The sequence below is a fragment of the Botryllus schlosseri genome, chromosome 1 (genome assembly GCF_051294905.1).
Source record: "Botryllus schlosseri isolate E-star chromosome 1, Bs_hap1, whole genome shotgun sequence".
NCBI lineage: Eukaryota > Metazoa > Chordata > Ascidiacea > Stolidobranchia > Styelidae > Botryllus > Botryllus schlosseri.
Window position 1 is genome coordinate 36,167,311 of NC_137236.1, and position 16,164 is coordinate 36,183,474.

The window sequence follows — 16,164 nt, forward strand, 5'->3', positions numbered from 1 at the left end:
GTGTCTTGATCATAATAATACAGTATCATAGATACACTACAATAGCCCGAAGCCGTTGAGTTGCACGAGTTTTTAACAAAGTAATTAATAAGAGTGAGCCCGCCCGAAGTGAATATAATCCGCGATAAGCTCATGAATGTATATTCTTATGCCATGATCAATGTTCAAAATTATAATTATACGTGCTGTAAATTTTCAAAGAAACCACTTGCCCACACACTCATCAATATCATTGATCAAACTCATTCATTTATGCAAAAAAAATTCGCTCTTCGCGTGACTAAAATCCAAATATACTCTGATTTTTGATCACATACATATCACCGATTTGGGCTCGCCCGTGAATCGGTCGCCCGATCGAGATATAGTTCGCAAATGCAGGAATGTGTCTGTCCCTGAATTGTATGTACAAAGGGTAGTACAGGATAGGATGGACGGATCTGTTGCGCGTTCCCCTAAACTCATAAAAAATCAAGAATCCGGCCCGCCTCATTTTTATGTTCCCCTATCTGGCCCGCCGGATGGAGAAGTTGCCCGCCCCTGATGTAAGGTCAACCCCCTTTACAATACCGTTATCTCTTAACCAGAAAACCAGTGTGCTGTAAGCTATGACCAGTGCTTGTTAGCGCTGTAATTAGTATTGCTGATTACTTAGGCTAGGCAAAATCGAGTGACTGCTTGGTTTATTATCACTCATGAAATGCAGCATTTACAGCATGAATGATTTCAACAGTTCAAATATGTACCTTTTATGTGACCACATGTTACACATCACTTTAACGATAGTTTATTACTTTTTTGAAGGTACAGTACACTTTGCGGCAACGCTGCGAATTGATCCCTATTTCGGAAATGTCGCTTACGCGCGTATCTTTCTGGTAGGCCGCATGTTTTCAACGCTGTGAAATGACTAATCTAAGTTTCAATGATCCCATGGGGGGAAGAAAGTATTGAAACTATATCATTCTTGTTTAAATAGTATCAGTCTTAGTGGATGGAGGCGTATCGGGGCCTACGATACTTATACCTATACGTACACGATGATGACCTGAAGGTAGCTGTCATATTCCGACAGCATATTGCAAAAACACTGCATCCGTACATCAGTTGTACAGTCAATGCCGGCAGTCTTATTTCGCGCGATATCTTCACGTAGAAATCTGGAAGTTTACGTTCAATAGCTATTCTACCATTAACGCAATTACTGATGACGTACGCTTCTGATGTGAGTCACACATAAAAGTTTCGCGTGGAAGTAACTTGGTAGTATGAATATATTGTCTTATATTTAAGTAGGGTATACTTTTAAAAGCCTATGTACAACTTGTGATTTGTGTCTTAGACAAACAGACATCGGCACGGGCCGGAAGAAGACCACACTGTGCTGCCTCTAGCGCTAGCCATCTCCCATTAGAACCTATTGGCAATGACACCATGGGGTAAAGGGCTCAATGTTTGACAGGACATCACAACCTGGAAGAAAAGCAACAGTGTTTGCATAAGCATAATACAAATGTAAATCGACAATTTGATTTCGACCATACATTGGTGACGGTGATACTTGGCAGTACAGTCGGCAATTTGACAGCCCATACAAAGCTATATTTCGGTATTCCGATATCAAATGTGTTGTTTACCTCGTAAACATCGCGGAAAGTGTATTGGTCAATTTGTGAATTTGCTATCTATAGTGGAGGCGGTCGTAGTAGCAAAGCAATAGCATGATGAAGTAAAAGAGTATTGGACAAGAATAAGTAGCAATAGAATTATACAGCATTGTGAACTTGGTCATGTTTTGCTACACCTGGTTTTGGCCGAGGCCAAAATCTTTGAATGGTATTCTAGTTATGCTAAGTGAATAGTATAGGATCGGCCACGCCTTAACAGGTATTTTTCGCAATAGCGAATACTGTCCGTGGAAATGCACTGATTTGGTCTCTGGCTCTACGTGCTGGTTTTTACACAGCAGTGCGTATGCAGTATAGTTTCTTAGACATTGTTATTTTCCACCAGTCTAATTAGAAAACAATACAATTAATACTCCACTTACCTCATGACGCTCTTACCATAGCAAGCAACGTAAATGTATTCCATAGATCGATGATATTATCTTCCACAAGTAGCGACGGGTTTCTACAATCCGTATCCGGCTGATGGAGTAGACACCATCACTTCACAAGCCTAATTCTGCTACGACCCGATCTAAATGACTATTGTAGCATTATTATGATAGCGTAATGTTACCATTTTTCCAGATTGTTTCTAAAGTGTCGAATTTCCTAGTCTTGTTTTGGGACGCCATGTTTTCGGGTATAGCCAAGTCGAACACAATGGCTACTACTGAAGAGGCGTTGTCTGTCGATTACATATCTTAGGATGGCCCAAACCATGTGACACGCGGGCCAGCTAGTCGCTGCTTCCATACTTGTAATTGAGTAGAAATTGACGGCGTTCTGTTTGAGTAGTAAGCGGATTAGAATGTAAAATTGAATACTGTGACATCGGGCAATAGCCGAGATGGATGCTAGATACGAGACTAGTCGCTTCGGCATCCTCCTATCATTTCATTATATTGCATTGTGTCTTGTGTATCGCATTGTACATTGTGTGTCTAGATGAAAATAGATATTCCTGCGATTATTATTATGCCTACTTGGGCCAACTCTGCACATATCCAGCATGATTTGGTTGACTAAAGCTAGGACTGCCATCTTTTTAGACCCGAGAAAGAGGACACTCTTCACAAGTCATATCAGCAGACATTGAAACGGGAGGTTTTTGCGGAAAATGGTGATCAGTCGTGGGTTGACTAGAAAAGAGGCCATTTTTCCGAGTCGCTGCTTGAAAACCGGTTTTCTCGGCTAATTTACGTTGGGTTGATTTTTTATATCCTTATTTAGTCAACCTTCGCGTCAATGGTATAGAAAGTCAGTTTTCACATGTCTTTTCTGTCGATATTACCGTTTTTGTTGTCTCCATGTCGTCATCTCTTAACACTCACGGCACTAACAATGACATTTGGGCGTCCTCTGAGGATATTTCGGTTTCCTTGAAATAATAGGAGAAATCCTCTTAAAAGAGGCATATGATATCCCCATTAAAGCATGGAACACAACGCGCAGGTATAATGGCCAACTGGGGCGGCTTCAACAGCTATAATTTGCAGTGGCAGTATCTGCATAGTATCTGAAGTCCATATTTAGGTGAGTTGCTGTGCTCTCAGGGGTGCCTTCGACTTGATGACTAATCACCAGGCCTGTTTATTTTTGGATATTGGGTTTTATTTTTGGAGATTCTCCAAAAATAAGATTTGAAAACATCCAAAAATAAGATTTTTTTGGATGATGCTTTTTTCAAGTTTTTTAGTGAAATAAACAAGTCAGAGCGATGTAAACGACCAGGAAACTCATAAAAACACCCAAAAACAGCATCTATGTGAGGGGGGTCACGGAAGCGCTAAATCTACTGCCACTCATTCCACTTCACGTTCCTGCTGACCTTGCCCCCCCGTCCCTCCGTCTTTGTACCCCTATAAGTTTCATAGTGCGACACGTAGAGAAGACGGGAAGACAGCTTGAGTGAGGCAAAGGGAATGGCGAAATCATATACCGCCACTTCTGTTACAATCACCTTGTCCACACAATAACGGGACTGATCTGCTGATGCTTCAGACGGCAACACAACTTGATCCAGCAGATGGAAAGTGCGCGCCCAAAGTTTGTTGCCGCTCGTTTATTGCCAATGAAGAGGGTGGCCTCTTGGTTGACTGGAAACCGTACCAAACTCCTTGATGTTATGAACGAGAGCTCTGTATCCAGGCGAGGACTGGGACAACGAGGACCGCCACAAGGAAGGTTTTCTGGTCAGAGGGTGTTAGGCTATCATCTTCAATGAGGCACGCAACTTCGTGGAGGATCAGAGGTTTCAAGCGCATTACTGACGAGAGCTTGTCATGAGCAAAGGCTCGGAAGATCGGAGAGTTTGAAGAGTTAGACATTCCTCCATTTTATAACCCCTACCTCGATGTTTCCCACTATTGCGACGTTCGATGTTGATATATCGAAAATCAAGTGGGCGGCGCGTCTCGCACTGAATATATTCTTTAGAACAGACCCGGGCAAAGTGCGGCCCGCGAAGCTATCCTGTGCGGCCCGCGAAAAGTTGGTTGGAATTCAAAACATAAAACTTGCTTTTTGAATGACTAAAACCATATAGACTGTATCAACTGAACAGGAAATTCATTTACTTGGAAGCCTGTTCATTAATATGCAACGATTACGCTGCCTACGTACGTAGCATGCGTAATTCAGATTCAAAATAAAGGCAATGTGGCAATGTATGAGTAGCAATTAAAGTCACAAGAAATCACTATTTCCATATAGTTCAGTTTTAGGTTTAGACTTTAGAGCACTAAACATTTGTATATACTGGAGTCAGGGGTAAACTGATCCTATAGTTTTTGCCGAGCATGTCGCCGAGATTAAGAATTTTAATTAAAATCGGTCTTATGAAAAAAAACACGACACACTCGGTCCAGGGAAAGCAAAGTTCAGAAAAACTGCAAGCTTAGCTCAACATCAAGGCTATTTTAGCTGCCCACGTATCGGAAGGCAGCGACCAAGAAAATAAGCTTTGTACTATTGCATATACATTTCAGTGCAGTGGCTCTCGAACTGGGGGCGTGAAAGCATCAGCAGGTGGGCCCGAAGCCGAGTCTATTGAAACAATTTTTTGCGCTCCGCGCCATTTACCACCGCCTTATAGTTTTTGTTCAGTGTATTGTCCGATCTTGATATTTCAGAATTCTCTCATCAACAGCCATAACCTTCCATGCCACCAAACTTTCCGTTGGGATTGCTAGCATTCTGGTTGCAATTTTTAATATTTTGTGATATCATGAAATGGGGGGCGCGAAATTTTTCAGTGACATAAAGGGAGGAGTGCCTAAAAAGTTTGAGAACCCCTGTTTTAGAGTCTTTAGAATAACATGCCACTCGAGCCACTGCCAAAACTACAACATAACGTAGTCCGTATCATAGCTAGGGCCCCAAAGAGGCCTGCTTTCCCGTCCAACAAGTCGCTGCTGAAGAGATTCGGTGTTGTAATGTAAACATAAAAGATATGCGGAAACTAGAAACCGGCAAGTTCATGTATCAGATCCACTGCGGTCATATTGCCCCGAATATTTCAATGACTTCTTTACCTCGGAATCAAAAGCGCACAAGTACGACACACGCGCGTACACGTCGTCCAAATATCACATGATCTACCGGAAAGATCATCGCTCTATCAAATATGCCGGACCTGACGTGTGAAACAGTATCCCGCCGGTCACCCGACAGACGACGAGCATATCCACACTCAAGTCGAAATACAAGCAATTTCTACTAAATGAATGCTGATCCGCCCTCAAGATTATCGACCACGACCTGATCTATCGATCTCGCCTTCCGTGACATAATGCCACCCCATTTTTGTCGCTTACTTTTCTATAATATCTTCTTTACTTTTCATTCAGTGTGCATGCCTCCTCTTTACGTCGTCTAGGCCAAGGTGGGTGTCTGATTCCAAAGACTATACTTCAGGTCATTTCGGCACCTTCCTATCTTTTCATTGCATCGCAATTTTTGCGGTGTATTGAACTGATGAAAATTGCTAATAAACCGAACCGAACCGAACTACCTTATTTTTAGAATTTAGATTTGTAAAGTAGGTTAGGTTGTTTGGTGGTATCTGTTCGCATGGCCGTTTCAGTAAATTCAGCGGTTGCGCTGAATAACCACGGGTACCAATATTTATTTTAGAAAATGGGCATATCTGAAGTATCATTAGTACTTTTTCCTTAGTCGCGGACATGCACCCTGGAATTTTATAAGTAGTCAGTTCCAATTAACCGCTAAAAGTATATGCGGGACCCCGACTAAATCTACTTTTTTGAAACGACGTCGGACCGTCATTGTCTACTACCAGTTCAAGTAATTCACATATTTCAAAGGAAGGGGCTTCAGAGTAAAATCTACTCGCGGGCTAATTTTCTAGCTTTTGATGACGCCGCGGATTGCAGCATCAATGGGTATTCGATATCTTTTCAGGTATACAGGCCCTATTTGACGGGACTTTGCAGACTGACATTCCACACACGCCGTGAAAATGTGAGTAATTTTTATTGTAGCAATTCACGCTCGTTACGACAAAATTCACATTTATAAATATTGGATTCTTGCTGTACTGGGAGTATGCATAATTTGTCGAATTTATGAGATATAAACACCACGCGAATGGACAAATGCATAATGTCATCGTATTCGTAAAAGCTGTGGCGTTATAAGTTTGCAGCTAACGGGTATTTTACAAAGATTGACATGATATCACTGCATTTGAGCAGTGTAGCCTAATCCAGTTTTCGCGTATGCTCAAGAATAGTAGACTATTGCATGACAATGTTATTGCCCAAGTCAAATTGACACAGTGCTGGACTCACCTTCGAATATTGGAGCAGATAAATAGCAGCATAAATGTCATGATTTTAGCGTTTGACCCGAGTCAACTCGAGCTATTTTCATTTCATCACGAAAGGTTGCGCCCAAGTTCACGTCACAATTTCCAGTCACTAATCTTTTACGCGTGTCATGATCTTCCGCTATGGTGCATGGTAGCGTTTGATGTGATGTGTTAGTGAAGTGTGATCAGTTGGGCAAGTTTTTGTTGCAGTTAAATGCGTGGAAAGTTGCATTTATTTTTGAAAAAAGTTGCAGAAGTTGCATTTTGACCAAGAAAAAGGGTCAACTTCCCAGATCGACTAAAAAAAAGGTCAATTTTCCGGCTCAGCTCCCGATATACCCGTAAAAGCGTTACTTCGGTGCTGATTTACGGTATTTCAGTTGAATTTGGCCAAAATCAAAAATACTTTCATGAAAAATCGAGAAAGTTGCAAAATGTTGCGAAAAGTTGCATGAAAAAAATGGACAAAAGTTGCAAAAAGTTGCACTATAAGATTCCTTCAAACAGCTTAAAACGGCTTACGAGTATTTAGGAAGCTGCCGGAAGCTGTAAAAAAAGTTGCAAAAGTTGCAAAAACTTGCCCTAGTGATCAGTAGTTTCATTTTTTGGAGCAAGTTGAGAGTGAATTTTAAGTTTGGAATATAACACTAGAGATACAGTATGTGTCACATGGATATTGTAAGGTTACCATATTCTGGGAATCTGACAGGAGGACACTTTTTCAAAATTTTCAGACTTGGAATATTGGAGTAAAATCCTAAAACATGGTAAATTTTTCCCGACTTCGTGGTCGGTTCACTAAAAAAAAAGGTCATCTGTTCGGCTCAAATCCCGAATTACCGACTTTCTATGAGATTTTCCGTTGGTTGAGTAATAAAAAAGGTCATTTTTCTGGCTCAAGTCCCGAACACCCCGTCAGAGCGTTACTTGGCCGTTAATTTCCTATATCTTAACCAAAATCCTCATAACAGAAGACACATTCTCAAAATAGATTACATTCAGGCGTCCTTCGAGCGCACTTTAAAAAAAGTCGAAAAAGAGGACAGATGCTCTTAAATGAGGATGTATGGTAACCCTAGCACTCTCCAATCGGCGTCTATCAATGCTAAAATAACCTATGTAGACTCTATAATATATGCATGCTTTTGAATTATGTGGATGGTGAGATCCGGAGATAGGCTAGCTACCTTTAGATGTTCGATATAGGTAGCCTGACTTGAATGATTTCATCCGGCTCCGTGCGTACTCTGGAGTTTTAAGTGAGGCTGAGACATCCAAAAAGGTTGGGAACCACTGATATAGACAGTTCTCGAGATTACAGAACTTTTATATCCCTTTTCCGCAAAACAAAAGAGGTTGAGAATCACTGGTCTAATGTTTCGTGAATTGCGAGTGCGTTGACAATATGACCGTCAAAGCCTTTTTCAATTACAAGTCGAAGTATTCATGAACACGAAGGCTTTGTAAAAATATCGCGAAGGAAGCCGTGATGGTTTTAATCCGCCAGCGTCACTTACAGGATACTATTCTACCACGCATATGTATAGTTGTGGTAGACCTTCTGATATTGTAGATGTAAAGAGATTCAACCGTCATTTTGAGAGGGCTTTATTAAACGTCCTCACGACACCAGCGCAGACAAGAAGCATGCGTTCATGTGTCCACCAAGTGTCCATTCTACCCAGTCGGAACCAGACACTTGGTGGCTCCAGCAACAACAACACTCTACCACAGGGGTTCTCAACCCGCAGACGGTTATTTTGCGGCCCGCGACATCTTTCATTGTAAACGCAATTGCTACTGGCACGATATTGTTGAATAATAATTTAGCTGCTTAGCTCTTATCGCACAGACTCTGTCTCGTTTGATTACTGATTCTTTTATGTTTTTTGGTTTCTTGATATATGCTCGAGTGTAGATTGTTATTGTTTTGAATCGGTATTCGGCTGGACTCTGGTTCAAGACAATTCCGTTGTGTAGTACACTTTAAAAAGTGTTTTACTCACCGCGAATGGCTTGAACAGATACAAGAACAAGGAAGGGGAAATTAAACGGCGGGAACTGGGTTTGTAAGTCTTCGTGGAACAATCAATTTGCTTTCTCAGATACAAATGGAAAACCGATGTGACATATTTGTCGAAAATCAATTGTCGTAACGAAGCGTAGGAACTTAAAATTATCCCCCGACACTTTCTTCTGAAGTTATACGTATCGCCTGATGTTAGAAAAAACATTGCTAGCTAGGTGTCAAACCCACCAATCCATATTTCGAGGCATTGCTAAAATTGTCGACGATGTTACAGACGCATGGTTCAAAATTGCTTGGAATATCGCTAAATCCATGAAATTTGCCAGAGAAGGTGTCATTTCAATAAAACCTAAACATCCTGCGCGAACATTCGCTGCTTCCGGAACTTAACAGCAAGGACAACATCACCTGACAAATGTTGCAGCTACAGTTTTCTGATCGAACCGTGACCAGAAGAGTAACAGCAATGTCAGTCGATCTGTCATCGCATGTTCTGAAATACGTTGCCGCGTAGAGTACTTTAGCCGAGCATCGGACGAATCTACTGACATTGCATAGCAAATTATCTGGGTGCTTTTTATCAGAGTGGAAATGCTGGCAGGGCAAACGCGGGGACGGCCGAGCGAAAAACATCAACTTGACAAAGCTGACTCCTATCTATATGACTGTTGGTGCAGGGCTCCAGACATGGAAGGAAAGGAGTAGGGTTGATTGGTTTGTTCAGAAATGACCCGAATGCCAGACTTCTTCTAATATCACTGGTAGCTCAAAGTGATAATGGCCGCTGTAACGAAAAAGCTACCGTAATTTTATACTTTCTCGCTCACGTATTGAAACAGAGAGTTCGGTTCTCTGGTGGAAGGGTTTGAAGGTGCATGTACCGACTTGGCAACTAATGCAATGCACGCTCAATGACGCGATGTACTTGCGCCGCTGGAAAATAATATTCTCACAAAAACAACAACCGCAAACTTACGAACACTGTCCATTAATGGTTTAGAATGCAGAAAAATGTACTAAACGCCCGTATACGACTGGTAAATAGGCTGCAGTAGCCTAGTAGCCCACAAATACATGGAAATAATGTTCTGCGGCCCGCAACGTATTTTGCGGTTAAAATGCGGCCCGTTATGCAAGGGAAGTTGAGAACCCCTGCTCTACCACAATAACAATAAACAATTATAACACATACACCCCTAATGGGTGGGCTGTCACATAGTCAGACAAGGGCAATTAAATAATTGCATATGTCTAATTAGACTAATTATAGCAAAATGCCAGTATTCTAATTGTAATCTAATCTGTGAAATGTTTCTCTTGTCTCATTTTCATTCTAACCTAATTTCTGGTGTTCCTGAAAATACTATAGTAGAACTGTAAACTGCGAACCGTGCTTATCAGCCTATGGAGGAAGCCAATTTGGTGAAAATCATCCAAAATATTTAAAATGGAAGCTTGCTTCAAACCTACTAAGTCTCTGATAAATAAACCGCTAAATAAAAACCGTTTGTAACGTATTTCTAAGTTCATTTCGCTCCGTCGATAACTATGATATTAGTAAATATCGCCTATTGCATTCCCCTAGTATCCGGATACGGTCAGTCTGAAGTTATCAGCCGATTTGGAATCTGTTGAATGATAAGAATTGTCACGACTGTGGTGAAAGGCAGGAAAATCCTGTCTGCGATTGGGGTTCGATCATTTTCTGAACCAGGGTTCAGATGGCGGATATCTATTGCGGCAGCTGTAACACTAAAACGACTCAGCTTAGAGATCAATATATTATGCAACAGATTATTTTTCAACTCGTGCAACATCGTAACTAGAGTCGGACCTATATCGGATGTCGATATCGATACCGATCAAATCGATATGACGCCTTCACCGAAAACCCCGATATATTCAATCTAGCGTGAGGCATATTTACAAATTTGAGAGCATTAATTTGAATAAATGTGTAGCTAGTGCTATTCTTGGACATGAAATAAACTAGTGAGGCAGCATGTGAGCACCTGTAAGCAGAGATCGTCAGCATCGATGCACTTCTAATTACCAAGTTGGAATCGCGTGCGTCTCACCAATGAAGGTTTTCTGGTACGTTTGGGCGGTTCTACTATATTTTTACTATACCGGCAATCCTGATGGGCGGTAAAAAATACAACATGCAACGAAGTGGTTAATAAGAACTGGAAAATGCATCATCATTAATTTGTGCCCAAATTTATCGAAGACACCCCCTCCATTAGCTCTACCAGTTAATCCGATCACATCGCTTGAGAATGAATAAAATTTTGACAGTGATATGTGAAGCTACCGCCATTATCGACGAGATTCATTTGAGCGTTTGAAAAATTTTCGCACCCCGCGCGACCAGATTCCTGATCCTATTCACTTTATCGGACATTTATACCGCGATTTCTCTGTACAGCCTATATAGTAAGCCTGCGGGGATGTTCTAGTGGTAGAATCAAAAATTTTATACCCAAGATATCCCTCAAGAAATCAGTGATGGTACAGAACACCAATATGGCTCTCGGTGGTGCAAAGTACCCAGTAGACAGTTTCACATCAGTATTTGTCGTCCAGATGGGCCATGACGACTCTCTGCTGGCATTAGGCCGTATGCTATATATGTAATCGAAATGCGGCTGACTGCGGAATCGGTGTATTACGTGGTCAGGGGTAATGTTCCCTCTAAGCTGCACGCTTGCGCGGCCGCGCATTCCTGACAAGACAAAGTCTGCGCACAAAAAAAGCCGAAGTGATGACCTTTTTCTTTAGTCCACAGATTGCCCTCTGTATCGGATCTCAAAATGTTACGCACTGGTGTCCAAAGGACCGCGCAGTGAGTTGGTAAGTGCTCGCAGACTCGTGAAAAATTAGAGGGAACATTGAACAAGAGTGTACGAGTTTTGAGTAAACGTTAAAATGGTGTACAGACGCTGATATGTGCGACTCACTTACCGACCGTCGCATCGGCACATATATTGGTAATTTATGTTACTCTGATCAATCGCAGGAAGCACATCTTTTCGCGTTGCTGGTAGTAGTGATTTTGCTGTAAATATGACACAAGGTTCAACTTGCGGAAAACAATGACTAACGGAGGATTTGATCTGTTTTTCAAACCCGTTGATATCATTATTACGCCATAATGACAAAATTCATTCAATAGTTCGAATTTGGTTAACCTCATTTACTGACGTTCGCTCCTGATGAGAGTCAGTCGAAAAGCTTCGAGTGGAAAAAATTTAGCAATATGAACGTATTGTTTGCTGTAATGTTGAAGTTCTGTACTTTCAAAAACTTAGATATCTATATTAGGGGTGGCCAACTTGGGGTCGTAGAAGGGAATTTGCGAGGCCGTGGACACGTAATTCAAGTAGTATGTGTCAGAGTTGGAGCAATTGTCATTTGTAATTGAGCTGATTGTAATTATTACATTTTTTTCATGTAATTGTAATTGAAGCATTTCTATTCTGTGTAATTGTAATTGTTATTGTAATTTGATAAAAAAAATTCCTTATTACAGTTTCAATTACGGTACATTGTTACTGAGACCTGACCAGCACAACATAAAATAATGGACGTTTCTTTGTTTTACTATCAACAATCAACCTGTCTTCACCGTGACACCAATAACCATGAACATGTCAAAATTTATGAACGCTAAAATAAATTCTTTTTCGCGTTGAGATTGGTGTTGTGGGTGCGGGATATTAGGATTACGGATGGGGGGTATTAGGGTTGGGGTCAGGGTATCATAAGATTAGGCTTGTGGGTGCGGGATATCAGGGTAGTAGGTGAGTTAGGGTATCCCCAGATTAGGGCGAGGTGGTATTAGGGTTCGGGTATCCTAATATTAGGGTTGGGAGTATCGTATCCCTCACCCCCATCCTAATATCCGCCACCCGTAACCCTAACCCACCTTCAACCCTAATATCCCCTCACCCACAACCCTAATCTTAGGATTATTGGGGCCAGAAACTTTTCGCGCCTTATTGTTCATCAAATGCAATCCAACAGTTTGTGAGCAAGCGAAAATGTAAATGCGAACCAAATTTTTGTAATTCGTAGTTATCAAGAGCTTCTTTCCTTTCTTATTTATTTAATTTTACACACCTTATCGCTATCATCCTTATCGTCGACGCCTTACCAATTACATATCATTTGCCTTACTCAGCTTTGGGCATTCGTTTGATTACATTTCATTGCCTGTCTTATAGCCTATTCGTTGTTAGTCGTTGCCAGTCGCTCAAACTTTTGGTTGTTTACAGTCACTTAAATCTTTTTCTGTCTTTGCATTTTTCAGTTCTCGTGATTAGGAATATTTCGAAAACGTTCGAGTTTTTATTTAACAAACGGGTATTCTGCGTATCATGAATGGAATTTTATTATTGTTGGTAATAACGTCGCTACGGTTGTCAAATAGAACCTCTTTACCGAAGTTGAATTGATTATTAAGCAATTATAAGTCTAATAGTAATTGTAATTGTAATTTGATATTTTAAGCATGGAGTAATTGTAATTGAAACATGCAAGGGAGTAATTGTAACTGTAATTGTAATTGATATGAATTGAAGTAATTGATCCAACTCTGGTATGTGTTGGCGGCCGTCGACATGCAATTCGAATTAACGAATTGACTCCCGATTTCTTGATGGATTGAATGAATCTTGAAATGTTCTTCGCGCTGCGCGCGATTCAATATGATTTAATTTTTTTATTGTAGTATAGTGGGGCCGTTTGCAATTAGAGCACCACATAGCAGATTCAAACAGCAGAGGAAAATTATGCTCCCCATATAGAAATACCAACTCGGAATCGTGTACACCTCAGTATACCGACAATTCTGATGGGAGGTCAAGAAATAACTACTGGCCCACCGGAAGATGCATCATCATTTATATATTGACCTAAATTTTCGAAAACACACCCTCCATCAACTCTACCGGTGAATCTGATCACATCCATGGTCTGTGAAAGGATAAATAGTAATATGTAAAACTACTAATATTAATCACGAAAATCATTACACTCCCATAACATGACCAGTGACCACTCGCGATTTCGGCGACTATAGTTAGGCTTACCATACGTCCTCTTTTAAGAGGATTTGTCCTCTTTTTTGACTTTTTTGAAAGTGTCCTCGGAGGACGCCCTTTTGTCGTCTTTTTCGAGATTTTGTCCTCTTTTTTGAAAATTTAGGCAGATTTAGAGCAAATTGCTAGTGATATGCCGCATATTAGCACAGAAGTGAAGCTCCGGCGGGTATTACGGAGTGAAAAACGGTGATTTCAGCTCTGAGCAGAAGTGAAGACCTTTTTTTTTTTTTTTTATTTTTTTTTTTTAGTCATCAACCTGGCAATGTGTAGTAAAAAACGTCATTTTGAGCTCTGAGCAGAAGTGAAGACGTTTTTTTTTTTTAGTCAACCGATCGAAAAGTGGGAAAAATTAACCGCCTTTTGAGAATTTCACTCCGGTTTTGCATGTTGCAAATTTCTGAAAAAGTGTCCTCTTTTTTGATTTCCAAAATATGGTAAGCCTACTATAGTGAGCCTATATTATTAAATTTATTAGTCCAGAGCTCACCAAAAATGGACATATAGACACTCTAACATGGGCATTTGTCGTCCACCTATATAGTTCATTACGACTATGCCCTGAACTGCAGCCGTGTGCTACATGAGTAGTCGAAATGCAGCCGTGAATGGCAAAAAGGTTGGCTCCCCTGACATATATATATTACATATACACGATTTATGTGGGAAACTATTTTTCAAGTCTGGTTGTGTTACGGATTTGGTACATAGTCTACACCAGGGGTGGGCAAACTACGGCCCGCGGGCCGCATGCGGCCCGCAACACCGTTCTGTGCGGCCCGCGAGAGCCTAAAGAATTTTTTTTCATATTGATAAAATGCGTACTAAGAATCAAATTAATGCGCGAAGCTGAGCTGAACTGAAAAATTTTTTCGCGCTTCGCGCGATATACAGCCACTTCATACGTATTGCTCTGTATTTAGTATGAATTATTAATTTAAAAATCTCTCATCCACAGCAGTAACCTTCCAAGCCATCAAACTGTTAGGTTTGCTAGCATCCTGGTTGCGTTTTGTGATATGACGATAAGGGGACGCGAAATCTTTCACCATCATAAGGGGGGAGGGGGCTTGTCTTAAAAAGTTTGAGAACCACTGGTCTAAGGTGAATACATAATATCACAGCGGGATAGCTGCAACGAGATTGACATAATTTGGATCACGAGTGGGATTTCAGATTGGCCACTCCATTTTTAATTATTTCAGTGGTGTGCTTAGAAAACGATTCGGGTGTGTCTTAGGTAGTTTCGTTCTCTGCATGCGTAGAATTGGGGCATTTATATTTTATCTACACATAGTAGAAGCGTGTTTGAAGCTAACATGGTTATGGTGCTGTCAGCATTGTGTGTCCTGGAAATGAACCAAACGTGGAATTAGTAAATCTATGAACAGATCGCTGCGCACATATTTAAATTTCAATCCTGTTCTAACAATCGGGCCAATCGACTTTCATCTCTATAGTTTTGACGATTTGGTTATTGAGGTCCGCCAGCCTATGAAATCTCGCCACTATACGTGTCTGTTCTGACGCGCGTACGATATTATCAAAGCAATGTTTGGCTTCTTTTAAATAAGCACATATATTATCTCCATGTCCTCACTATATAATCAAATATCAATATGGCGTTTTGGTTTATAACCCCGATTTTATATAGTGCGGCCCGCGAATGGATTCCGATGTTGAATGCGGCCCGCGAGCTCAAAAGTTTGCCCACCCCTGGTCTACACACATTTCGTTATAAGTTATGCGAGTCGTTTACCCCCAGAAAGGCTTCAGCGGATGTCATTAAAGGTGACGCGTGGCAGAATGCGTATCCGTTGTCAGGTCCTGATGCGTTAAGGAATGACTCCTAACTCATTACGCCTTATGTCACACAAGTCATTTATCCCTACGCGGAACGCTTACCGGGATATAATTGCAGGGGTGGTTCAGAGCAGTACCACTTTATCATCATTTTATGAATGATTCCCATGCGAATATATCTCCGTACAAGTAAGGATATCAACTTGCTGGGTGGTTGTAATTCAAAAGCTTGTTTACTGAGAGACATTTCAAGGAAAGGTTGGGATTGTTGGCAAACAAAGTATATGAAACAAATTACACGATTTGAAGATATGTTATACAGCCGTCACATATTTCATAGGTAGAATCTTCGATAATATATTCAGCCGCGAATACAGTCTTGCACAAAAATTGTGTAGACTAGAGTAGTCGACCAGCTGCATATTTCATTTGTTGCAAATGTCGGCTATATCGACGCCATATGTGCATCGTAAGTATGCATTCGTAAGGAGTGATATTATAAGCGAAATCTCAGTGGCAAGATAACGTATGTGGTATGTTCTACAGCTACAACACCGATGGGTTGTGGGTTCGAGTCCGACCGAGGCTGGCTCCAGAATTCCTATCAAAGTGTATATCATCATCATCATCATCATTGGTTTATTAGCAGTTTGATCAGTTCAATACACCACAAAAAATGCGATACAATGAAAAGACAGGAAGATGTCGAAGCGACTTGGAGTAGTCTAT

At 40.9% G+C, this 16,164-nt stretch overlaps 1 protein-coding gene across 1 annotated transcript in view; it reads right to left on the reverse strand.

Moving 5' to 3' along the window:
- The window catches only part of LOC145448535 (uncharacterized), a 123,565-nt gene that overhangs the window by 56,721 nt on the left and 50,680 nt on the right, over positions 1-16,164 (reverse strand). The gene's annotated exons all lie outside the window — the stretch shown is intronic.